Source organism: Pristiophorus japonicus, chromosome 18 (assembly GCF_044704955.1).
Source record: "Pristiophorus japonicus isolate sPriJap1 chromosome 18, sPriJap1.hap1, whole genome shotgun sequence".
NCBI classification, from domain to species: Eukaryota; Metazoa; Chordata; class Chondrichthyes; family Pristiophoridae; genus Pristiophorus; species Pristiophorus japonicus.
Window position 1 is genome coordinate 29,155,229 of NC_091994.1, and position 27,502 is coordinate 29,182,730.

The 27,502-nt window shown below is 44.2% G+C and overlaps 1 protein-coding gene across 3 annotated transcripts in view; it reads right to left on the minus strand.

The window, feature by feature from the left end:
- The window catches only part of LOC139229176 (leucine-rich repeat and immunoglobulin-like domain-containing nogo receptor-interacting protein 3), a 215,367-nt gene extending 197,021 nt beyond the window's left edge, over positions 1 to 18,346 (minus strand). The window contains exons 1-2 of one of the 3 annotated variants that reach the window (XR_011587674.1): positions 18,212 to 18,346; positions 17,887 to 18,119 (exon numbers count right to left, since the gene is read on the minus strand). The gene's annotated coding sequence lies outside the window, so the exon portion shown is untranslated. Of the gene's footprint in view, positions 1 to 17,886; positions 18,120 to 18,211 lie in introns of those variants that run through there. The other 2 variants (XR_011587675.1, XM_070860833.1) reach the window with 2 other exon arrangements.
- Positions 18,347 to 27,502: the final 9,156 nt, after the last annotated feature.

Sequence of the window (27,502 nt, forward strand, 5' to 3'; positions counted from 1 at the left end):
AGATCACAAACCTCTGCTTCCCTTTTTTCAGACAGCATGTGCTGGTAATGATTCTGCTTCTGTCACTTCAGTCCCTCTGGACCCATCTTTTGTATCTTTACTTGTCCCATTACCATCCCCTTTTGCCGTGCACCATCATCTGTTTTGTCATTTGACCACTCCTGCCTTCCAGCCTATCACAAACCTTCCCTTTTGTCCTTCCCTCCCCTCGACTCCCCTTTCGTTGCCTCTGTGCTTGCTTAAAACCTATTACATTACATCGCTAACTTTTTCCAGTTTGGATGAAAGGTCATTGACCTGAAACGTTAACTCTGGTTCTCTCTCCACAGATGCTGCCTGATGTGTTGACTTTTTCCAGCATTTTCTACTTTTATTAATTATAGCAGTGTTGGACAGGTCCACTCTACCCTAACACTGAATACCCCCACCCTACCCTAACACTGAACACCCCACCCTACCCTGACACCGAACACCACACCCTACCCTAACACTGAATACCCCCATCTTACCCTAACACTGAATACCCCTGCCCTACCCTAACACTGAATACCCCCACCCTACCCTAACACTGAACACCCCACCCTACCCTAACACTGAATACCCCTGCCCTACCCTAACACTGCATACCCCTGCCCTACCCTAACACTGAACACCCCACCCTACCCTAACACTGAACACCACACCCTACCCTAACACTGAATACCCCCATCTTACCCTGACACTGAATACCCCCATCCTACCCTGACACTGAATACCCCAACCCTACCCTAACACTGAATACCCCCGCCCTACCCTAACACTGAATACCCCTGCCCTACCCTAACACTGAATACCCCCACCCTACCCTAACACTGAATACCCCACCCTACCCTAACACTGAACACCCCCACCCTACCCTAACACTGAATACCCCCACCCTACCCTAACACTGAACACCCCACCCTACCCTAACACTGAATACCCCCACCCTACCCTAACACTGAATACCCCACCCTACCCTAACACTGAACACCCCACCCTACCCAAACACTGAATACCCCACCCTACCCTAACGCTGAACACCCCACCCTACCCTGACACCGAACACCCCATCCTAACACCGAACACCCCACCCTACCCTAACACTGAACACCCCACCCTACCCTAACACTGAATACCCCCACCCTACCCTGACACTGAATACCCCCACCCTACCCTAACACTGAACACCCCACCCTACCCAAACACTGAATACCCCACCCTACCCTAACACTGAACACCCCACCCTACCCTGACACCGAACACCCCATCCTAACACCGAACACCCCACCCTACCCTAACACTGAATACCCCCACCCTACCCTAACACTGAATACCCCACCCTACCCTAACACTGAACACCCCCACCCTACCCTAACACTGAACACCCCACCCTACCCTGACACCGAACACCCCATCCTAACACCGAACACCCCACCCTACCCTAACACTGAATACCCCCACCCTACCCTAACACTGAATACCCCCACCCTACCCTAACACTGAATACCCCACCCTACCCTAACACTGAACACCCCCACCCTACCCTGACACCGAACACCCCACCCTACCCTAACACCGAACACCCCACCCTACCCTAACACTGAACACCCCACCCTACCCTAACACTGAATACCTCCATCCTACCCTGACACTGAATACCCCCACCCTACCCTAACACTGAACACCCCACCCTACCCTAACACTGAATACCCCCACCCTACCCGAACACTGAACACCCCACCCTACCCTAACACTGAATACCCCACCCTACCCTAACACTGAACACCCCACCCTACCCTGACACTGAATACCCCCACCCTACCCGAACAATGAACACCCCACCCTACCCTAACACTGAATACCCCACCCTACCCTAACACTGAACACCCCACCCTACCCTAACACCGAATACCCCCACCCTACCCTAACACTGAATACCCCACCCTACCCTAACACTGAACACCCCACCCTACCCTGACACTGAATACCCCCACCCTACCCGAACAATGAACACCCCACCCTACCCTAACACTGAATACCCCACCCTACCCTAACACTGAACACCCCACCCTACCCTAACACCGAATACCCCCACCCTACCCTAACACTGAACACCCCCACCCTACCCTAACACTGAATACCCCCATCCTACCCTGACACTGAATACCCCCACCCTACCCTAACACTGAACACCCCACCCTACCCTAACACTGAATACCCCCCACCCTACCCTAACACTGAACACCCCACCCTACCCTAACACTGAATACCCCCATCCTACCCTGACACTGAATACCCCCACCCTACCCTAACACTGAACACCCTCACCCTACCCTAACACTGAATACCCCCATCCTACCCTGACACTGAACACCCCCACCCTACCCTGACACTGAACACCCCACCCTACCCTGACACTAGCAGCATTGGATGCACCCACCCTACCTGTGCAACATTTTCTGCATTTCAGTTGAGGTCAAGAGACCAGCAGAGCATTTTGGTGCAGAAAAGTGGAGGGTGGCAACAGTGGAACTTCTGCAACAAATAGGATTTAACTTAACCTTAGCAAGATTGTTGCAATGAAAATATTTCTAAAAGTTCTGCTAAATCTTATGCTAATTCAGAGCTGGTGAAGCAACAACTGCGGCTAATTGAAATTTCTGTTTGGTTTAAAACCAGAGCAGGGAACATGGCAAGGCCTAATTAGGAGCAATATCTTGATCTGTTGAACCATGTCGACTTTTGTCCTTTCCAAAATATTTCAGAACTATTAGAATGTAATCATCACTCTTTAATAAGGTACATTCTTATTTGCCAGAATTCCAGATTACTTTGACTTTTACAAGTTTTTGATTTTCTGGTCAAATCTTAGTTATAAAATCTAGTCAATAATGAATATTACTCTTAGCCGCCCGCATCTAATCTTAAACATAAATACTGTGGCTACCAGAGCAGGTCAGAGGCTGGGTATTCTGCGGCGAGTGTCTCACCTCCTGACTCCCCAAAGCCTTTCCACCATCTACAAGGCACACGTCAGGAATGTGATGGATTACTCTCCACTTGCCTGGATGAGTGAAGCTCCAACAACACTCAAGAGGCTTGACACCATCCAGGACAAAGCAGCCTGATTGATTGGCACCCCATCCACCTCATTGAACATTCACTCTCTCCACCACTGGCACACAGTAGCTACAGTGTGTACCATCTACAAGATGCACTGCAGCAACTCGCCAAGGCTTCTTCGACAACACCTCCCAAACCTGCGACCTCTACCACCTAGAAGGTCAAGGACAGCAGCCTCATGGGAACAGCACCAGCTCCAAGTTCCCCTTCAACTTACACACCATCCAGAGTTGGAAATATATTGTTGTTCCTTCTTAGTCGTTGGGTCAAAATTCTGGAACTCCCTCCCTAACACCACAAGGACTGCAGCGGTTCAAGAAGGTGGCTCACCATCACCTTCTCAAGGGCAACTAGGGATGGGCAATAAATGCTGGCCTTGCCCGGGACACCACATCCTGGAACAAATAATTTTTTTTAAATTGTAAAGCGCCCCACGTTATTTTCAATCTTACTTAGACCAGTTTATGTTTCCTAAATGATCTGAGTGCTCACAAAGTCTGATTAGAATGAGAATGTCGAGGGAAAGTCACTTGGTTCAAATACCTTTCTATTGCTACATTTAAAGATTTATTCCTTTAATTGTTCATTTTAAATATTATAAAAAATAATGAATCACTTCGTCATCTGAACAGATTGCTGAATGTATTTTTAAAAGCTACAGAACTGACATGGCAGCTCACTCTGGGGTAACTATCCAGCCTCAGTGAGGAGCTTCACATGTGGACAGAAAGCGCAGGATAAGTGCTCCACACCAACCTCTGACACGAGCAGCCGGCAGGCGAGATTCCCCAATGTCAGAAAATGATCCCTTTTGTGAACGCAGGGCGAGAATTTGATAGAATGCATTTTGACCACCTTGGGGATTGCACTACAACACACTGCTACCATTAAAGTTGTGCTTGGACACTACAGTTGGATAGACCACGGAGTATTATCTTTCTGCCACTAAAGATATTCGAAATGAGTGTATACATCTTGAAGAGGGTTCGACAATATTTTTCCAAATGAATCGTAGCTTAGCTTCATCACAGGAAAACCTGTAGTAACCTTGGGCTCAATTTTCCCCAGTAATTTGCGCTGTTTTTTTTGGAGCAGGCTGCTCTTTTTGGCCTAAGTTGAAAAACCACAGTTTCCCCAATCAATTTGCACCAGCGTAATTCAGTTAGTTAGGATTTTTTTAGGTCAGTTTCTTTTTCAGCCAAAGGGGCCGTAACCAGCCACCTACGTCAATTCTGGCCACTTAGTGAACTTTGGCCAGCTGAGAGTTACTCCAGTTGTGCTTAGGCCAGCGTATGTGGCCTCTGTAGAAAAACCTTCCAAAGATTAAGGAAATCAGCGCAGCAGATGCCCGGACACACAAAGAATTGAAAAATACATAGCAGCGACTTACCTCCAACCCCGCCCAAAGACTGTCCGGTCCCATTCTCGGTCCCCGAGAGAGAGAGCGAGAGAGAGAGAACGAGATGCTTCACTTTGCAGCCTCAGCTTGCATTGTGTCCCTGGTTACCATGGCAGCCTGATCTTATTGGCGCAGATCAAGGCTCCACCCCCAAAACTAAAGGTCGGGTTACACCACGCCAATATGAAGAAATCCAACGGGGAAACTTAGAATATTTATTTTTGGCGTACTTAGACCCCAAAAAATCAAGCGTAACTCTTTAAGTATGCCAAAAAAAATGCTTTGGGGAAAATTGAGCCCCTTTTCAATATAAAATGTGTTTGTAATCAATCTTCATACACATGTGTGTAGATACATACACATCTACCATGTTGTGTCCTGTTATTTCACTCCTTTATCCCAGAGTTGAGTATAATCTGGAACATGGACTCCTCACTTCTGTTGTCACTGCCACTCCATAATCAACTGACCAACAAATGGTCTGCAGGGAGTGACTGGTCGGTCCTCTTCGTATTTCCTCCCTGCTGCGATAGAATGCTCTGCTCCCGTGCTGTGCTGCACCGAACAGTGAGCCTTTTCTTCGGTATGTAATGCCATGCGGGCATTGGAGCCTGGTGCTCTAATCTAGGATCAGTACTCAAACTATGTCAGTGGATTATCAGCTGCAAATTGATTTTTTCTCCGATGCTGTGCGTGTGTACATAAGTCAGTCTGTGATTTCACATATTTCTGGCATCCCAGCACTGTGCCCAGAGCCCTTTTCCTTTGCCGAGATGGTGGAGGTTGTTAACACTGTTTGGCAGGCAAAATAAACAGTCCGCCAAAGAAGCAGCTGTAGTAAATGAAAGAGTATAGACTTGACTCTTTGTTAACTCCCATATGTATTTTGTGAGATTTATACTGACAATCATACAATGTGGGTGACGTTAAAGTTGGCGGGGGCGAAAAATTGGCGTTAGGAGATGGGCCACCCGTTATACACCATGCATGATTTTACTTTCCAATGACTTCACTGGCATGGTATAATCGGGCGGGGTGTATAACGGGCGGCTGATCCAATACCACCCGTTTTACGCACCCGCTGAAAGTTACTCCCAATGACACCGGACAGGTTTCAGTTCTGTGGGTATAAACTCACCCAGATCTGGTACCCACCTCTAAGCAAGCAGGCAGTAACCAATTGACAACCACTTTACAACCATCTGGCACAGGATATGCAAAATTGATTAGTGTCAATTCTCAGCTATTTTGTTCAATTTTGTTGGTTTCCTTTGGACTGAGGAGGGTCACTTTCATTTCACTGAAACATAACTGGACAAAAAAAACAAATGATTTTATAAGTTAGATTCAGAAGAGCTGATCACTGCAGTCTAATCACAACAACCACCAAACTATAGCTTGCACACTAAAGGCAAGGCATTTATTCCTGATTTAAAGATGTAGGGTATGGCGCAGGACAAAAATCTTCATTTTCTAAATGTTTTGTCCCCTTCAGATCCCCAACTCCTTGCCACTTCTCTACCTTCTTAAATTTCCTTCAGTCATATATCCCAGCACACCAATGCACCACCAGTGGCCGTTCATTCAGTCACTTTGGGCCCCACCCTCTGGAACCGAGGCGGAAAAAATTCCGTTGCGCCCTGTTTGGTGCGGTATCATCGCTGGCACAGCGGAGCGGGACGCTACAGGTTACCGCTACCGCTGAACTCCTGTAGAATTTAACGGGAGTCATTAGTGGTCCTGCGCCTGGGCAAAAAGTCATTTGCACCCCATTAGTTAATGGGAGGCGCAAACGTCCCAAATTTCTCGGCCTCAGTATCTCCACCTTGTCACTTCCATCCCTAGCTTTAGAAAAAACCTCCTTCAAGCTCTTCTGTTTGACCGTGCTGTTTCTTCTCATGACCCCTGCTGACCCTCTTCAGTTTTTTCTCCCGTGCGCCTATCCACCACTCTGGTGCCCTAAGTTGTCGCTTCATAACTAACGAGTGCGAAATGTAAGTTGTTGGATTAAAAAAAACACAACGGTGGAGATTTTGAGGCTTCCCGCCTGGCATAAATGCGGTAAAAGTGCCCTGAAAACCGTGGGGAAAAACTTAGTGCCCCATTGCTGCCATCGTTGTGACCACTGCTATTTGTCCAGGGTCCTCGGAGTAAGCGGTCCGGTTAACCGCCTGAAACAAGCACCCAGCTAACTTATGTTGAAAATAAGGTCATATGATGCCAGTAAGATTCTCCCAATGACATTTAAGGATTCAACTGGCCAGAGCTGTGCCCACTGCACCCAGTACCAGCTGGTGGTCCATCAGGGAAACATAAACACTGAACTTCCTGAAAAGAAATTTGAAATTCATTTGAGTGTTGATGTTGGTTCCCCACTCAACACGCTGCAATTAAATAACTAACAGAATAATTCAGGAAAAAAGAACACAGGTTTGAATATGGCTCCAGCAACTAACTCCGCTTTCCATAAACACTAACGCCTCACATTGAAAAGGCCCAAAGTAATGGCCCCTATGTTTCTGGGAGATGACAGGCTACAAATGCTGGAAGCCCCTGCATCGATGAGACTTCTCCCCAGAAGCGGTCTCACCATTGAGGTTCCTTCAGATATGCACACACGTGCACACACACACATTACTTGCTTGCTGAAATATTCAAGACATGTGGGAAGCTGGTGGGTGCAGCCGGCATTATGTTTTAAACATAGATCTTAATTTCATTCTCCTTTATTGAGGACAATTTACAAAATGAAATTACTTTCTCTTTGCTGGAATACTCATTCTGAATCCAAGCCACTTAAGTGCTTGTTTTTTTCCCCGAACAGATAAATCTTTCTGCGCTTGACAGGGTTTGATATACTTTTGTTTTTTTTGGTAATATGTCTCCTACTGAAAATCTGTGGCAATTTCCGTTGGAAGTTCTAACCCTGCAGCCTAAAAATAACGACATAGATGCAGAAAATATGAGGCAGTCAAGTGAGACGGTGAGATGGAGGATGGGGCACGAAAGCCAATACTTTTAGATTTCCAGGTGGAAATGGATATTGTTGCAACGTTTAGCATTTTTAACAAATTAATCTTTTACAATTACTTTTGCAATCAATTCCTAAAACTGGTTTTCATTCAGCCGGTTGAATCATTTCAGAAGGGAGAAGGAAGGATTTTCTATTCAGTCGGAGGGTGAAAGAGGAGAAATGATGTCTGCATCCTGAGGGAGTTCTACATTTACTTTATTTGTGTTGTGTGAAACTCATCATGCTGAGTGCATGGGGTAGGATGTTAGGGGGAGAAATTGGCCTCCTTTGTGTCTCCCATTAGCGCCTCAGGGGAGAGCAATAACGGCTTTCCAATTGAGTACGGCAAAAGTATCGATGCCCACGAACTTCCCTTGTAGGTTAGTGCTGGCAGTAAATCTTAACGCCACAATCTCCTGTGCCCCGGACATCGTGACATCATCTGATGCACAGCGCCCCGTTACCGCCCCGGATGCGAACTTCGGTTCTGCCCCCTGCAGCATCGCGGGCATCCACAACAGCAGTTTCAGGAGGCATTGTGAGCAGGCCGGCCGCTTGGGGAGCGCTACTTAAAGGCATTGGTGCCCAGGTAGGCCAACATTACATTCTGAGCCCTCCGTGCTGCTTTTTGCATGTTTCCCCGGGTGCACCCCTAAATTCTCGTACAGTGCATGGGGCAGCTCTTCGTGGATCGCAGGTCCCAGTGTCCACCATTCCCAGGCTTACCTTCAAAGCACGTTAGCAATGGCCCTTCCCTTTAAGGGAGGGAAGGAGCCTGTGACTCTGGCAGCACTGCATGGGACATTATGCAGTGCTCTGCCGCTACCGCCCCGCTTGCTCCATTTAGCGCTCCAAGGGAAGTGGTAGCACTTGATTTAGCGTTCCACTTCCCTCCTGGAGCGCTAAACCGGAAGTTTGCGTCTGCTGGAATTGGGTAGCTCCTGCAAAAGTTATCGCTCCAAAGGGGGCGCTACGCAATTTTTAGCCCTAAGTTTCTTATACTGTATAATGATATAGCCTGTACTGCAGTCTGATCATTCCAATACAGCATGGGGTCGATTTTAACTTGCTGAAGTAGGCAGTAACAGGGTAGTAATGGCCGAAAAATGGGGTCAGCCGACATACCGCCCCGTTACCGCTGACAAATGGCCCACTGCCTCTTTCAGAGGAGCCTATCAATGGGCGGCCAAAGCACCTGCCTCTTCAGGTAGTAGGCCCCGTTTAATATGCAAATCGGTTGTCTCTGCCAATCGAGCAGAAGAATCCCTGCAAAGGTTTAAATTATTTTTGTGGGGCCAGGAGGAGCACGAGTGTTCCATCAGCACCCCACATATCTCATCTAGGCTGATGCCGCCCTGGGCTCCCCACCTCCGTAATCGCCTTCCCCCCCGGCCCCCCATCCATCCACCGGTTCAGTGGTTTCTGGTCCACTCGATATTGGGACCGCCTGAAGCCTTCGAACTGCAGGCGTCAAATGGCCGTCCTGTCGCAGACCGCTGGTTAAATGAGGCGTGGGCCTTAAAATATCTCCGGCTTCATCGTCCCCAGCACGGGCCGGCTGCCAGCTCATTCTGCCAGTTAGCCGCCCAACAGTTTATTACTACACCCATATCTGCTAACTCACCATGAGCAATGCCACGGGAAATCCACCAGGTGTACTTACTAAATTGCCCAACTGCCCACTGGCCACGAGGCCCACCTGATGTGGTTTTCAGGCGAGTCCGCAAATGGCCCGTGAGGGGAACCACCCAAAAGAAGTAGAAGCCTTCTTGACTAAAGAATCACGCCTCAGAACAGCTTGCAATCTCCTACCCATGTTTTTTATTCAACATTTACGTGGATTGTAGAAGCCTATATGGAATTTTCAGTTCCAATGGGCGGAGTGTGCAGAGCCAGAGCATTATCTGCCCATTGAGCATCCTAAGTAGCGGTTCCCAAAAGGACTATGCAGGACGATCACAAGACAGCTGCTAAAACGTTTCGGTGTATTTTTATGCTACACCTGGCTCGCCATTTCACCCTTTAACAGTTGACATCTGGTTTGGTTCAGCGACGGAACCGTTGGATTTCCTGATTGGCAAGCTGCCTGTCTGTGCAAGCTCAGAACTGGTCCTGGCCTCATGCTCCTGTTGTCGGGTTGTCTGTTGTGTGTATTGTTGTATGGGCAATGCAATCACTCTGCCCATCGCCTGCCTGATATGGGAAAATGTTGCAAATCGCCCCCAAGGTGGCTTCGGCTGCCACTGGCTGTGGAAACATTGCTCTAGTTGTTTCAAGCCCCGAGACCTGAATCTGAATGGTTGAAGAATCATTCTGAACATATTATTGAAAGATAGTTTTCAAAAGTAGATGTGATTACTGAAATTCCAATAAATGAATTAAGTGATGTGCCAAATAGGTAAGAAATCGATTTTAAGTCCCTGAAGTGTACAGCTCCTTTTTTTAGGAACAATGGAAGAATGGTGTTATAGTAAAACTACAACTGGGATCACAAGGTAATCCTGAACATCCATTCACATATGTGAAACTGAGATATGAGACATGAGTGATAACATCTTTCAGGATGACAGCAGGGGAACTGCTTTCAGGCATGTTGGTCCATGGCTGAGCATGCAGAAATCATGGAAGTGGGAAACCAACCCACGCAACCTGCCCACACAGTGGATTAACAGATTAAATCCCATCCTCTGCTGAAACTTGCTCCAGACAGCAATGTTGTTGATCTCGGCAAAGGTGGGAGCTGAGTAACAAATTGGAGAGAAAGGTAAAACAAAATGGTGGCTGTGGTCTCTCTGTGCTTCCTAGTGGCTAAAGCAGGAACTGCATTGATAGGACCAATAAATTAGGGTAGATTAGATAACTCTCTTAGTCAGAGAGATCTTTGGTAGGAAACATACAAAAAAAAGAGTAAAAATAATATAAAAGTACATGAAGAATACAATTGCTACATCAAAAGATTGCTTTCATTCAATGATCTTGATTTTTCCCAGGAGTTATTGATAATAGCACATGCATACTACTACCTGTATATACAATATATTCAAACACCTTTAAGAAACAGAGCAGCTGATACACTCAGACATATTGAACAAGTGTACTCAGGCATGATCAAAGTTATCCATTTATTAGATGTTAAATTCCATAATAGAAAATAGGAAACTGTTAAACCTGTAGTCTGTTCATTCACAAATTCCATGTACAAATAAACCAGGTTGTTGATTTAAAATTGATCTCATCTCACTAGAATATTTTTCAGTCCATCTTCCGAAAAGATAGGGGAATGCTAATGTTGGTGAGTACAAGACCATAGTATCCAATACACAGAATGAGGCATCCTACTGTTACAGTCCCCAGCTCATGCAATCATTTAACGAGATATTGAGTTGTAAACATATTGATGAGTGGATAGTGACGGGGAGTCCACTTACAGGAGTGACCAGTGATGTTGTACCCAGGAGGATATCTAGTGCTGACCAAACATTTGTAACAATGTTTTTCTCTATACCTAAGCCCCCAACTCCGTCCATCTCCCCACCTGCTTGTTCAGGCTGAACCCAACTATGCATAACCTCTGTGTCCTGTTTGACCCTGAGCTGAACTTCAAACCCTACCTAGCCATCACTAAGATTACCCATTACCTACTGTTGCAACATTACTTTCCCTGGGCCTAGTTCACCTCCACTGCCACTAAAATGTTTGTCACACCATTGACACGTCTGGACTCAATTGCTTCAACACTTTCCTTGTCGTTTTCCTGAGTTCTGCCTTTACGAAATGTAATTTGTTTGAAAATCTGCCATTTTCATCCTACCCGCAAGTCCCACTTCCTTTTCATGCATTCATTGGCTCCCCAGCCCTAATTCGTTGATTTCAAAATCTTTCTCCCTCTTCTACATTCCACGTTTGGCTTCGCTTCTCCCTATTTCTGAAACCTCTGCATTTCAAACTCCACCTCCTTCTTTATCTCCGCTCTGTTAATTCCATCTTCAGTCACAGAACATTCAGATGCCTTGACCCCACAGTTTGGAAAGCTCGCCCTTGCCACTTCTCTATCTTTTTAACAATCCTTATCAAATGACATTATGTGTGATTGCGACTATGGTAAACTATCCTACCTCATCCTTCTCGACCTGTCTGCAACCTTTGAAATGGTTGACCATACCATCTTCCTCCAACGCCTCTCCTCAGCTGTCCAACTGGGTGGGACTTCACTCGCCTGGTTCCATTCTTATCTATCCAGACACAGCTAGAGAATCTCCTGCAATGACTTCTCTTCCCATTCCTGCATTGTTACCTCTGGCGTTCCTTAAGGATCTATCCTTGGCCTGCTATCTATTTCTCATCTACATGCTATCCCTCGGCAACATCATCAGAAAACTCGGCAGGTTCCACATGTACGCTGACGACACCCAGCTCTACCTCACCACCACCTCTCTCGACCCCTCCGTTTCCTCTGATTTGTCACACTGCTTGACCGACGTCCAGTATTGGATGAGTAGAAATTTCCTCCAATTAAATATTGGAAAGTCCGAAGCCATTGTCTTCAGTCCCCACCACAAACTGCGTTCCTTACCCACCGACTCCATCCCTCTCACTGGTCACTGTCTGAGGCTGAACCAGACTGCTCGCAACCTGGGCATCCTATTTGACCCTGTGCTGAGTTTCAAATCCCATATCCCCTCTATCACCAAGACTGCCTACTTCCACCTCCGTAACATCATCTGTCTCTTTCCCTACCACAGCTCATCCATTGCTGAAACCGTTATCCATCCCTTTATGTCAAATTTTTATCTCATAATACCCCTGTGAAGTATCTTGGGACGTTTCATTATGTTAAAGGCGCTATATAAATAGAAGTTGTTGTTGTTGTTTATTACATAGAAAACATAGAAACATAGAAAATAGGTGCAGGACTAGGCTATTTGGCCCTTCGAGCCTGCACCACTATTCAATAAGATCATGGCTGATCATTCACCTCAGTACCCCTTTCCTGCTTTCTCTCCATACCCCTTGATCCCTTTAGCCATAAGGGTCATATCTAACTCCCTCCTGAATATATCCAATGAACTGGCATCATTACTGATAGACTCTACAATTCCAATGCTCTCCAGGCAGGTTGCCCACCTTGCACCCTCATTAAACCTAAAATATCTGGAGGCGGGGGTGGGGGTGTTTGCCACTGTAAAGCATTTTGGGATGTTTTATTGTGCCATATAAAATGTGTTATACAAGTGCAAGTATGCCAGACACACCCTGTCAAAAACAAAAATGACTGCTTCTTCAGTAGTTCAATATTCTATTGCAATATTCTGCCTGCCACTCTGCCACATTCTTCAGTTAAAATGTACATTACAACTGCACCAAATGTGGGAACTCGAAGGCTGACAAATCTGGCATAAGGCATGTTAATTGCCAAAGAGCAACAGGTGTATAAAGGACCCCAGCAAAAATGATCCCAAGTGTAAAGGGGATGAGCCTCTGGGACAGATTAGGACAGATTAAGCTGTACAGTCTAGAGAGCAGATTAAGAGGGATCTCATCGAAGAATATAAAGTATTAAATTGTATGGCAAAAAATTAAGCCAAAAGTTAAGTGGGGTCAGTAGGGCATAGGAGATACATTTCTATTACAGTAATGAAAAGTAAATTTAAAAATAAAAAGAAATAGATATTTTCCCATAAGGACGATTAATGTTTGAAATAATCAACCAGGTAAGATTGCAGAGGCAAAGATATTGAACCCATTCAAAATATCGGTTGGTGCGAAGCAGTGAGCTTGAATATTGGAGGGACAAGTTTCAATGGGCTTAATGGCCTTTTCTTATGTTCATGTGGAACTATGTGGGGAAATCCAATGCTGCCCCAGTTTTCACACTGGCAGTGACATTTGATTTTGTACAAACACATCATTTGGAACGAACAGATTTCTGTTTATGTTGAGACAGCAACTCAGTTTGTCTGAAAAATACAACTCAAAAAATGGACTCTTTCCTGCTGAAAGCATCTTCCATTTGTTTGAGCACTTCAGGACAGTGATTGCAAATCAGCTAAACCAGGCACAGAATTTAATATTTAAATTGGTTCATTATTTTGTGCAGTAGCATATTCGGTGAAAATATGATTCATGTACAGAAGTGCACATTTGGGGCCAATGGATTGGTTTATGCCTCTGAAGAAGAAAATTATGGCTAATGTTATCTAAAAGTAGATTAATTTTAAACTGCATTTGGCTTCCTTCTGACGGAGGGAATCATTTAATTTCAAAATACAAAATATTTGTGGCTCAATTATACATGTAATTTTCATTGTAGTATTCTCTGATTAATATTTTCAAATTAAATAGACCACACTTTGGATGTTATTTTCAAAGCTCCCTTTTAAAATAAAATGTATGATGGCAGAAGATGACTTCAGAACACATTATGTGCTTATCGAACGTCTGCAAGTGTGACAAGTGAAGCTTCCCACATGAAATTTTGCCATCGCTGGCTCATTTTTTTAATGTGTTGTGAGTGGTTGAGGACAATTGAATCACTTTTTTCGTTTGTATATCTTTGTGTCGCTAAAGAACCCCCTCCCCCGCTCAAAATGTAGCCAGAAAAAATAACTTGGAGGAAGCAGCTCCTGGAAGGACTGACCCATTATTTAATGAAGGCGAGTTCTGGATTTAAACAGTCTGGAATTTAGACCTTTTCAGTGACATTAAGCATTGTTGAAGAAATATTGTGAAGAAGGAAAGATATAAATTAATGTAATCTTTCTCTTCTTAAGTGCATCAGCTGTGGCTCAGTGGGTAGCACACTTGCCTCTGAGTCAGAGAGTTGTGGGTTCAAATCCCATCCCATTACACATAAATCCAGGCTGACACTCCAATGCAGTGCTAAGGGAGCGCTACACTGTCGGAGGTACCGTCTTTCGGATGAGACGTTAAACCGTGGCCCCGTCTGTCCTCTCATGTGGACATAAAAGATCCCATGGCATTATTCCGAAAAAGAGCAGGGAATGTATCCTGGGTGTGCTGGCCAATATTTATCCCTCAATCAACATAACCAAAAAACAGTTTATCTGGTCATTATCACATCGCTGTTTGTGCACAAATTGGCTGCTGCATTTCCCACATTACAAGAGTGACTACACTCCAAAAGTACTTCATTGGCTGTAAAGCGCCTTGAGACGTTGGTGGCCATGAAAGGCGCTATATAAATGCAAGTCTTTCTTATTCCTTGGGTTTTGGGTCCTCACTATGATGCCCAAGCCCCAAAACTGATGGGTCAAACTGTTTATTGAACAGCTGTGGGTAAGCCTGCTGTATTCAATCCCTGTTAAGCTTTGAAAGCTATTAAATATTTGTATTCATTTTGCTCAGAAACTTGTATTTTGTACTTGCAGTCATGAAGGAATTATAAGATAGATATTATTTACAGCTGTATCTCGAGTTGAAATAAATGCTTAGATAAAGCAGAAGGTTTACTATAGCTCCTGGCCTGGAGTTCCTGCTCGATTGCGCTGGTCTTTTTTGGGCGCAATTCACCCGATATCGGCGTAACCGCCGCAAAAGATCGCGGAATTTTAAGCGCAAATTGCGTTCAGCACAACGCGAGTTTTTGTGATCTTTTGCGTTAGTTTTAAAAACATCTGCTAGCAACCGACCCTGCCCACAAAGCTGGCCATGCCCCAGGGTGAATTAATCACCATTGGGGGGGCTCCGCGAATTGCATTTGTTTGCGGCCCTTCGAGGAGGCTCCAAAAGCTTGGCTGGATCTTTTGGGTGCAAGGACACCAATACGTGCATTTTAAAAGGTTTTGAATTACATTTTTTGAACTGACTACTGTACTCTAATTTAACTAGAACATGGTTTTGGGTTACTCACAGGTGGTGGATTGACACTGATTTAAAATGCTTATTTTCATGTTAAATCCATTTTAGGGTGCATTAATTAAACTTTACCAATTTACCACTCTTAAACACATCAAGAAATATTTTTAAAGCATATATTTTTTTTAAATAATGTGTTAAAACACTGCCCGATTGCGCTGGTTTACGGCAGATTTTGTTTTAGGCGATCTGCAAATGAGAATGAACGCAATTTTATACACAATTTGTGCCGGACTTGCCGATTATGTCCAAAGCAGAAACCCCCATGTGTTTTTGCTTGTGTAATAGAAGTCAAGTAAATGTTTAATCCAATCTATTTACATGACCTTCTTCCCATTCTATATTTCCAGTATTGTGGTATATATAGATATATCAATGTTTCCAGTATTGCAGCATACGTTATAGTATTACGAGCTAAAGAAATGTTATGATAGACTTTGTTAAAATGAAAATACCAAGGGGGCGAAATTGGCCCTTTTTTGCACCCAGTTAGCACCTCCTCAGGACGCTAATGGGGCACAATGCAGTTTCCGCCTGCGGGAGTGGGGAGCAACCGTCTCCTGGGAAATTGCCGTGGAGGTTTGGTAGGTGCTGTCGCAGCAGCGCCGCACCCCACGTCTAGCGCCATGGGACGGTTCACAACCGCCAATTACGTCATCGCCATGTGCGCCGACCTCTCACCACCCGGCGCCGGCCCCTTACCGTCTCGCAGATCAGGAATCTGGCTGACCTTCGCTCCCGGGGCGTTGTTTAAAGGGGAGGCCTGCAGCGCCCCGGGCCGCCATCTTTGTTGTTCGGCCGATTCTTGGGTCGGCCCGACCAAGGCGGCCCTAGCGTGGACCAAGCCGCTATCATGCAGCCCCATACTCCACTGGCCCAGTCTCATATTACCCTGTTGATCCAGTGACGGCCACCAAAGGGCCATGCAGAGTGCACAGCAGCCCTCCCCTTTAATGGAAGGGGAGGGGTGTCATAGCTCGTCAGCGCTTCGTGGAGCATCCATGTAGCGCTGACTTCAGTGCCGTGTTGCCACCTCGGGAGCACCCCTCAAAGGAAGTGGAGCGCCGGAAACAGCGCTCCGCTTCCGAGGGGCGGAAGGCCCAATTCTGCGTCGGGTGCGGGACTTCCGGGCCGGGCGATAAATGTCCCGGCCTCGGAAGGTTACCGCCACTAATCGGGCCGAGGGGCAATTTCGTCCCCCCCAAGTGTTTTCACACGACATCAAAATCTATTAAAAGGGGTGCTATTTGGTTCTGGTGGTATCAGCAGTCTTCATTCTTTAGTGGACTTTGCCAGCATCTTACTAGCGTTCTGAAAATCTCTATATTTGGCAAACTTTTAATAAAACAATTTACTTTGGAGAATTTTGTAGAGAATTCTCAAAAAAATGACATACACTGCAATTTTTTAAATATAGCCAATTCATATAAGTTAATATTGATATTAATATCGAGTTATACCGCACAGGTATCAATCTAACTGATGTTAGTAAGTTGAACCCCTATAACCAGTATCAGAAAATATAAAAGAATTCCAATTTATCATCTGTCTTCCTGATGCATGGTTCATCTTGCTGTTTTACTCGTGAGATTATTTGGATTCCTTTTTGATCTAGAATGACTGAAAGTACTAGTTGAGCAATCTATGACAGCTCAGAAGGCAGTGTGTCAGCAGATGTATTCAATGTCCAAACATGCACTGCAGCTATGCAAGACAAACAATATCACACACAGTCATCAATCCTGGTATATGTCACTTAAAACATTATTGGCAAAAACTATTTGACTTCATTAATAGCTTGTAGTTAAACATTAAATGTGTTTACAGATGAAAGTAATTTAATTCACAAAAACTGTGCCAGAAATTAAATGTAAACCTTTAAATTCAAATTAACAATCCAAACACGTGAAATGTGTTGGACTATCAATCTTATTTAACTTACAGAAAACAGTTAAAACATAACTTTATACAGGGGCAGGAAAAACTTAAGGAAATGTTAGCAATTTTTAAATCAAAGATATGTAATACAATAATTAATATAATTCTATATATTTCTGATGAATGAATACAACATTATTTGATAGATTAATAAAGTACAGCTAAATTATTCAATAATTTTAAATTCAAATCAAAATGTTAGGTGAGACCAATCAAAAGTAATAATTTCAATTTAATAAAGGGTTTCAGTATTACAATGCAAAAACTACATGTGAAACAAGTTTATCTTTTGTGAAACTGCGGGAAGATTTTGAAAAAGCACTCTTTCAAAAATAAAAATACCACAACAACCTTTTTTAAAACAAGGAAGTACTTGGTTTTCCTGTTGGAAGGCAATTGGTTGCACTGGGCAGCTAGATTTAATTTTGAATTCAGGATAACAGAAGGTTGCAACACTTGACCACAATCTGAAATATTGTAGTTTCAGATGGATTGCTGAATGTCAGCCTTGGTGCAATAATAACAGTCATATGCAGAATGCTATGGGCTGCAGATTCAGTTGTAATATTCTGGAAGTGACAGGAATTTGGAATTCTATAACATACTACGCACTGTCCAGTTTTTCTCTGTTGATGTTTGGCAGTGATATAACTCTCGTACAGTACATTGAATGTGCAGCATTAAAATCACACAGCTGAAAGACATGTTTTCACCTACTTGTCTGCATGCCTGTTTATCTAGAAGGATACACTGGGAAACAGAAACAGCTATAATCATTAACACTGTATTGTAAGTGAATAGAAATGATGAAGTAATATTTATCAAAGCAACATATCACTTACCTAGGTTTGTATTTATCCTCACATTCCATACCATAATCGTAGAGTAGCTTAGTAGCAGCTGAAGCTTTGGTCTAAGCTGGTGACCAGAAGCACAGACTGTGAAAGACCTGTGGTAAGACACTGAATAAAATAAAATCTGAATAGAATGCCTGTAAGATACTTTTCATGCTTTTCTACAGTCCAGCCAGCTCACAGTGCCTTGTGCTATTTTGGGAATGGAGATATATTTTGCTCATTCCTCTTTCCTTTGGGGACAGCTTATAGAAGAGCTTGTGTCCCAGAATCAACCTTCACTTCATCTGCTGTTAATGATCTGCTTCGAGCCAGAACTTCAATGTTAAAAGCTCTGTGGCAAGCATAGTTCTGTCAGAGGTGCTTATAGAACTATTTGTCACTCATTGCAGGCAAATGTCCCTGCCCTTTGCAATTAATACCGCAATGGAAAAAAAAATCATTCTATATATTAAGATCCACAAGCCTTTAGGGGTTTGCTTTAATGGTCTACTGTTATAATTTGCGAGAGATCTTCGCAGGCAGCCACAGTAAATGACAAAGGCAGTTCTAGTTGCCTGTATGTCACATACGCTGTCTGTGCTGCCTTGTTTGGTATCCTTCCACTGCTGTAAAAATTCCTGGTCCTCTGCCAAAGTTATTCTACGGACAGCGAATAAGCAGTGAGCATAACAGACAGACACATAGCTGCTGGTAATTTGAACAAAGACATCGCATTTAGCTGGAAGATGTTGTTTTGTTTTTAATCATTTTGGTGTTTCTATAGAGTTGAGTTGGTTTAATTGATTGTCAGATGTAGGACTGGGACAAAATATAATTCTCTCTTTTATATTTTATCCTTTGTGTGAGAAATATTTTGAAGTCTCCTTTGCCCATAATTAGCCTAAAGGAAACAAACAGAAAGGTCTTTTATCACAAGTTTGCACAATTTATGTTATCCCACAGTAACAACTGCAATCAAAACATAATTTATCTAAATACATGATTTGAATACATTTTCTGCATTGAACATTACCACAGAAATACATTACAAACTTTTTGAAATTTATATACTAAAATAATTCTGTTAATTAACCATTTAATAATCACCAGTTGATCTGTGGTTTTGCTCACGGACAAAAATAAATTATGTCTCTCTTCTTGTAACTACCTTATCTCACACTTTCTAAATCTTTTTGTCTCCCTCTCTGTCATGTATCTCACACTACTGTACATAACTGTATCTTACCATGCTATACATGACTGTAACTAGAGATGACCTGTAACCACAGGCTTACCTTACCACCAGGGGTGCACTTGCAGGAGACACTGGATACTTGTCCCAGACAGGTATATAAGCACAGGTCTCAGGCAAGTGTGGCATTCGAGAGTTGTGTAATAAAGGTGCAGGTCCTGAGTGACCTTGACTTCAGCATGTGCCTCGTGTGAGTCTGTACTGCAGGGACAGGACTTTACACTCTCGGTATTTGTCTTCCATTCTTTTTCTCCCACTTTCTCTCTTTCTATACCTCCCAGACATTGTTGTTTCTAAATTTATTTGTCGCTGATGTTTTCCTTAATTGTTTCTGCCTCTTCCTCAATTATCTCCTCCCCTGTCTCTTCAGGATGTCTCCCATTCTCTCTGTAACTCTCAGGCTATTCCAATGCTCTCCTGATTGGTCTCCCACCTTGCAGCCTCCGTACACTTGATCTCCTCCAAAACTCTGCTGCCCATATCCTAACGCGCAACAAGTCCCATTCACCCATCACCCTTGTGTTCACTGATCTACATTAGCTCCCGGTCCAGCAACAATGTGATTTAAACATTTTCATCCTTTTTTTCAAATCCCTCCATGGTTTTGCCCCTCTCTATCTCTGTAACCTCCTCCAGTCCTACAACTCTTCGAGTTCACTGCGCTTCCCCAATCCTGGCCTCTTGCACATCCCCAATTTTCATCACTTCACCATTGACTGCCTTGCCTTCAGGTCCTTCGGTCCTAAGCTCTGGAATTCTCTCCCTAAACCTCACTGCTTCTTCCTCCTCGTTTAAGATGCTCTTAAAACCTACCTCTTAACCAAGCTTTTAGTCACCTGTTCTAATATCTCCTTATGTGACTCAATGTCAAATTTTGTTTGATAATGCTCCTGTGAACTGCCTTGGGATGGTTTAATACGTTAGAAATGCTATATAAATGTTGTTGTTTAGACACTTTGGCCTCGAAATTCATTTTCCCCCAAAAACGGAATGTGTGATCACCCCATGCCCGTTCAAAGGAATGCAGGCAGCATGCAAACTTTGTGCTGCCTGCTGATTAGCATGATTGCAGCATTCAGCCCCGTGCTGAACATGCTGCTGAGTGACTGAACGTTTAGCAGGGGGCCCCAAATTTGTGCAAGACTAGCACCAATTAAAGCTAGCCAGCATCTTTTAAAGGCAGTCTGCACCTCTTAAAGTGCAGGTGCATTCTGCCTGCAGCAGCTCATTGAACTTGCTGGAGAAGAGTGAGAGAGGAGGAAAAAACAAAAATGATGTCACAACAGGGGAGAGAGTGTGCGTCAAGGTTCTCTGATGCAGCACTGGATGCCAAGGTGCAGGAAAGAGGTGCTGTTTTCACAGGGGGTCAGGAAACGCTCCAGGTAACAATGTAAAGTCCAATGGGAACAGATAGCCACTGTGGTGAATGAAAGTAGTTTAGCACCGAGGATCTGGATGTTGTACAAGAAGTTTAATAATGTCACACGAGTGGTCAAGGTCAGTGAATTCATCCTCAAATGCCATATCCCACCATCTGCACCACTAGCCTTACACACTGCTCAATGCATCCATCACTCACCAACCAACAATCTCCACCAAGTACAATTCATACCTCATATTCATGGCTTCACCGCACCCTCACACACTTACCACTATTTCAAGCAGCACACCCACAGCTTGCACACATTGTCAGCTATTCAACCATGACAGGCAAACATATTGCACCACACTCACTGACACACTTCCCTTTCTCTTGCAGGAAAAAATGTCTTACAACCAGCACCAGCAGAACCTAAACGCCAGGGGACAGGCACGCCTAACCTGACCCCTCCCCATGGAGGAGATGGCACTGTCCATTCTTGGGAGGGGCATCGTTGAGCCCGTGGCCAGCAGCGGGGCTGAATAAATACAAAATGCTGATATCCTCATATGTAATCCTCCTTATCACACCCTACTTCCCCCTCATTCCACAATCCCTTCTGATTTACAAGCTGCACATGGTGTAAATATTCCCCTCTTGCTGCTCCCCCCCCTTCCTCTCACCACAACCTTACCCTTGCACCTTTCTCGTTTCAGAGACCCAAGAAATCCAACCTGGCCAGCCAGTGGTGCAAGAAGGATAATGATGATGAAGAAACACCATCATTCGATTGGACACTCGCAGCCACCAGCTCAGATACTGCGCAGAGCTTAGAGGGTAGCTTAGAAGCAGGATCTGCAGAGCTTAGAGGGTAGCTTAGAAGCAGGATCTGCATCTGGTGAGTCATGGATCTCGAGTGGCCTGCAGCCAGGGCAGGGGGAAAGGGTAGCGCAGAAACCAGTTTCCCGGAGGGCGAAGTCACACACACAAGTTCTGCTCTCAGATGAGGACTTTGATGGGATGGTCTACAGAAAAACGTTGATGGCTATGCACAACAAAATGCTTGGTGCGTTGACAGGCCTGCCAGAAAATAAAAGTCAAGGAGCATGAAGGAGTTTAGCACCAACCTTGCACAATGGTTTGCATAGATCTTGGAGTCCATCCTTTCCAGCATGGAAGTGATGGGCAACTCCATTAGCGCACTTGTGGACCCAACCATGATGCAGAATCTGATGGCCAATGTCTCAGCTTCCATTGCAGCACAAGCAGAAGCCACCCAATGTCTGAGTGCTGCAGTGTAAGCTCAGACTGCTGCCAATGTGGCTGTGTTTACTAGTGTGGAAAGGGACCTGCAGGATGTCACAACAATCCGTCCTCCAACAGACGGCTAGGAATGCAGAGGTGCCACCCCAGGGGAGTGGCAGCAGCTCCGTGGAGCAAGAACCTGCAGTCCTCTCTCAGGATGACAGTATGTATCCTCCCAGCCACTGCCACTCCTCCAGTGCCCTTGGTGTTCCCCGCTAGCCAACCAGACAGCTGCGGACTACACCTGCCGAGGCGGTGCAGTCCGCAGCTGGGCTACCTTCTAAACCCAGAGTTACTCGAAGTCATCCTGCAAGACCATCTGCAGACTCCCTGACCAAAAATCAGCAGCCTTCCACCAGCATGTTGCAGCTATTGGGGTAGCACTTTGTAGGAGCACTAGGCCAGGCAAAAGCACACTGAAGACAAGCACTAAGGGAATGCGCAAGGGACGGTTAGTTGACTTTATTATGTAATATTGGATGAATTGATGTATTGGAATGGATTGGAATGTTGCTTTTGTGGTGGCTTTTACTTCAGCATTGTGGTGACGAGGACACTGTGATGGTCAGTAACAGAGGGAAGGTAAGATGTGGGCTATTGTTTGAATGGGAATTGGGGCTGCGTTCACCAGTACCGCAGTCGGATGAGCCGATCACGAACAGCCCAGGCAGAAAGGGGCTGTCTGGGTTGCCTCCTCCTCTTCCATTTCTTCCTCTATCACTTCTGCCTCTTCCATTTCCTTCTGCTCCTCAGCTGGGCACATATTGGGTGCAGGCCATCGCACTGCTAAATTTATATGCTTTGCACCCATTTTACTCCTGAAAAGCAGCAACGCATACCAATTTCTACCCCAAAATGTTTAAGTGCAAAGAAAGGTAATTATTATCTAGAAATCTTTCATCTAGCTCATGTCTGTCACACTTTAAAGTATCACATTTGTAAAGTGTAACACCTGAAAGTATCACCTGTGCAAAGGGTGCAGGCTGCAATTTGCTACAGCAGGGCATCTCACGGCATGCCCACTAAGTTAAATGTCTTCCTGCACCCATCAGCTCAAAAATGTATTGCCCTGTTTGTTGCTGTAAGTATGAGCGGGTAACGTCACAGCGAAGGCAACAGGGCATCTGGGACCTTAGTGAACAGAGGGACCAATTGTGTATCTCCTTAACCAATGAGATTTAAAGATTGAGAAATAAACAGAGATGGACTGAGAAGGCGGTGAATTAGAGTGGGTGAATTCAATGTCAAATCAGATACAGAGAGAAATAAAAAGAGGGAAAGAAAGTTTAAGACAGATAGAGAAAAAGACAGAAAAGAAAAGTAAGAGATGTTAATTTAAAATTTGATGTTTTTAAAATCTCCAACAACAATTCACGACCTGAAGGAATGAGACTCCACAGTTCAAATTGTTGATTTTCTGGGCCAGAGAGGTTGATTAGCAGTCATTACCAATTATCACATCATTAAAAGGGTACTTACGCTATTATTTACTAGAGTTACCACGGGCAATTAATGTGCACATGCATGGAGAGGTTGAGGGCGAGCTGTCATGTTTGTACGCTAATGACAAATCAACCAGCAACTTGTGGCAATTCGCAATCTTCCTCGCCACAAATTGCTGGCCGATTTGCACATTAATAATGGTGTGCACTGTTCACACAGCATTATGTTTTTTCAGCAAATTCTAGCCCAATATCATATGTACAAAAGCAAAATACTGCAGATGCTGGAATCTGAAATAAAAACCGAAAATGTTGGAAATCTCACCAGGTCAGGCAGCATCTGTGTAGAGAAACAGAGTTAAAGTTTTGGGTCGATGACCCTTCATCATATGTACACCTGATTGGTTCAAATATCATGTTCATTAAAAAGCAACAAATCACAGTTGAACAAGGAAGGAAACTACCAACAAACAAGTAACATGCAGATACAAAAACAACCAATCATCAAACATCTAACAGTAAAACAGTAAAACAACTGGGAAGGAAAACAACGGAATCAATCAAATAATTTAAAATATTTTATGAAAATGCTTTCAGCAGCCATCTTGTTTTGTCCATAACTTAATACTAAATTAACGGGGTGAATTTCTGTGGGGATTCTCCTGCCATAATTTCAATATAGATTGGTGAGAAATGGTGTAAAAAGCCATTTACACCTTTTCTTCAAGGTTTCAGCTAATCTTCCATGGAAATTATAGTGGGAAATTGGAAGAATCCCTATGGAGATTCTAGAATTCATGCGCTGTCCTCCAACTACTTCTGTGTGCAGCCCATATCCCATGCTATCCCTAAGCACTCTATAATTGCTGCAGGCACTGGTTATGGAGGCCTGGAGGGCAGACCAAGTGCTGTGGGTATTCTGCGTCTCAGGGTCATCAAGGCACGGCAGGTTAGCTGTGAGGCGCTGACTGTATAAGGCTCTCTTAGCTGGGTCTTTAAGTGCCCTGGCATTGACACGAGACTCCCAAAGCAAGCGCTCCACTCGGAACTCCTTCACGGCAAACGAGCCAAAGGTGGGCAGAGGAAACGTTACAGGGACACCCTCAAAGCCTTCCTGAAAAAGTGCAACATCCCCACTGACACCTGGGAGTCCCTGGCCAAAGATCACCCTAAGTGGAGGAAGTGCATCCGGGACGGCGCTGAGCACCTCGCGTCTCAACGCTGAGAGCATGCAGAAATCAAGCGCAGGCAGCAGAAAGAGCGTGCGGAAAACCTGTCCCACCCACCCTTTCCCTCAACGACTATCTGTCCCACCTGTTACGGGAACTGTGGCTCTCGTATTCGACTGTTCAGCCACCTAAGGACTCATTTTAAGAGTGGAAGCAAGTCTTCCTCGATGCCGAGGAACTGCCTATGATGATGATGATAATTGCTGCAATTACAATTGTACTCTTCATCGTGTGTAAAGCATGTCACTTTAGATATTTCAGTCCACTGATGTGGACCCTATTTAGCTGCAGTACAATAAAAAAAGACATATTTCTATGAGTCATACATTAATGCCATTATTGACAAATGGGTATCTGATACATCTTTTCACAGTACTTCCATGTGTTGCTGCTTTGCATTGTGCAGTTGCTTTAGTCATTGTTTCCAGTTAGGATTCTTTCTGCTCTGTAATGTTATTCTCTGAGTCAGAAGAATTCTAGCCCCACTCCAGAGACTTGAAAACATAAGGCTGACACTTCAGTGCAGAACTGAGTGTCTGAAGTGCCATCTTTCAGATGAGAAGTTAAATCAAAGCCCTACCTGCCCTCACAGGTGCAGATAAAAGATGCCAGGGCATTATTCAAAGCGAAGGGAGTTCTCCCCAGTGCCCTGGCCAATATTTATTCCTCAACCAAAGCCTACAACAATTCATTAATTTAATTGCAGTTTGTGGGACCTTGCTGTGGACAAATTGGAAGCCATGTTTCTTACTTTACAACAATGACTCCACTTCAAAAGTACTTCATTGGCTGGGCAGTAAAGCACTTTGGGACATCCCATAATATAAAGGAAAATGTTGGCGTAATCACAACATAGGAGTGGTGTGGCACGGTTTATTTGTGAGGAAATTCGTGTGTAACTGATTTATGTTGGTTTTATGCTGAAACATTGCTACACACGAATTGACTTGATCGTTGGAGATATGTTCGACTGAAATCATCTGCCACTCATTTACATAGCTCCTTCCCATACAAAAAACTAGTTCATGCAAGTTTCCTGAATTTATACCGCTGGCATAGATTTACGGACAATAATTTAGGTGCAGCACAACCAGAGGTCAACTGATATCAACATAATTGAGATCTTTGGAGGTTAATGTGTTTTTTAAAACAAGATTTTAAAAAAAAACCTTCATACTGAGTCTCGATGCAGCTGAGATTTTTCGGATACCTATTCCCATCCTACACATTGAGAAGGATTAAGCAACTAGAATGGCCTTTCCGATAGGTATACCCTTGGAAATCATGGAACAGGAAATTTGCTGACAAGGCAAGATTGGGAGTTTAGCAAAGGGTGAGATGAACTTTAAAAGACTTCAGGAAGATAAAGACAGGTTAATGGAATGGGCAGACAGGTGGCAGATGCAATTTAATGCAGTGATGTAATCCATTTTGGGAGGAAAAGTAATGAATATGAAGATGTTGCTGGTTGTGGGGAAATGGAGAGATCTAGGGGTGCAAATGCATAACTTGTTAAAAATGCAAGTACCGTACAGTTGAATAATGCTGATAGCTTTGTGGAGGTTTTATATTGGAGCATAGAGTACAAGAACAAAGAGATCAAGATAAATTCATACAAATCAATGGTTAGGTCATAAAGTACTGTCTACAGTTTTAAGCACCTCATTACAGGAAAAGCATTAAAACCATAGAGAGCATGATATATAGATTCACTTAAATGATACCGTGGATGAAAAATTATAGTAATGAAGAGAGGCTGGAGATACTGATACCCTTTCTCCTGGTACACAGAAAGCTAAGAGTAGATTTAATAGAGGTTTCTTTTTAAAATTATGAATGGTTTTGATATGGTAAATAGGAAAAGACTATTTCCTTTGATTGGGGAGTCAGTGACAAGAGGCCATCAATTTAAAATTGTCATTAGGATAATGGGGAAAGCAGTTTGGAAACTTCTGCAGTGTTGTTGGAGAATGGAATATTTTAGCACAGGAAGTGGTTGAGGTCAAGTCAACTGCAACTTCTAAGGGAAGAATAAATTAGGCTGACCATATGTCTCTGTTTTCCAGGGACAATCCCCGGATGGGATATTAGAAATTCAGCAGGTTTACCACTGTTTTACCACCATAGCGGAGCAGAAAAAGTGATGTTTTTTGGCGTTGAAAAGATTTAGCACCATTTCGTAAAATTCAGCAGCAGTTTTGCGTCGGAGATAAAAATGATCACCTGCCCGGTTTTTTTGTTGTGCAATGCTCCGCTATTGCTGTATTTGGAAATTTCACCAATCGCCATTTTTATCGCCCGCCCGAAAAAATCAAGTCTTACCAGGTCGGACTCACGTCACACCCGGTGCTAACGACGCCTTCTTGAAAAACGGAGCAAGAGTTCAGTGCATAAAAGGATTTGGAAGGAAGGCTGTGTTTTGCACATTGAGCTTTTTGTGAGTTTATACTTCATTTTTAAGGACATTTAAAAGAATGCGGGCTATACTATCTCTGCCATTATTGCTGGCTGCTTTTCCTATGCAGCATAGAGCTGGAAGAAGGCTTATTCAAGAGCATTTTGAGTGTAATCAAAGAGCTCGCAGATGTATGGGGAGGAGGCCTTACCCCCCAACGAGTTTACAGGGGACAGCGCTCATACCTGCACCTGTCTGAGGCACAGTGCATTTGAAGGCTGTGCTTCCGAAAAGAGGTGGTCACAGAGATATAC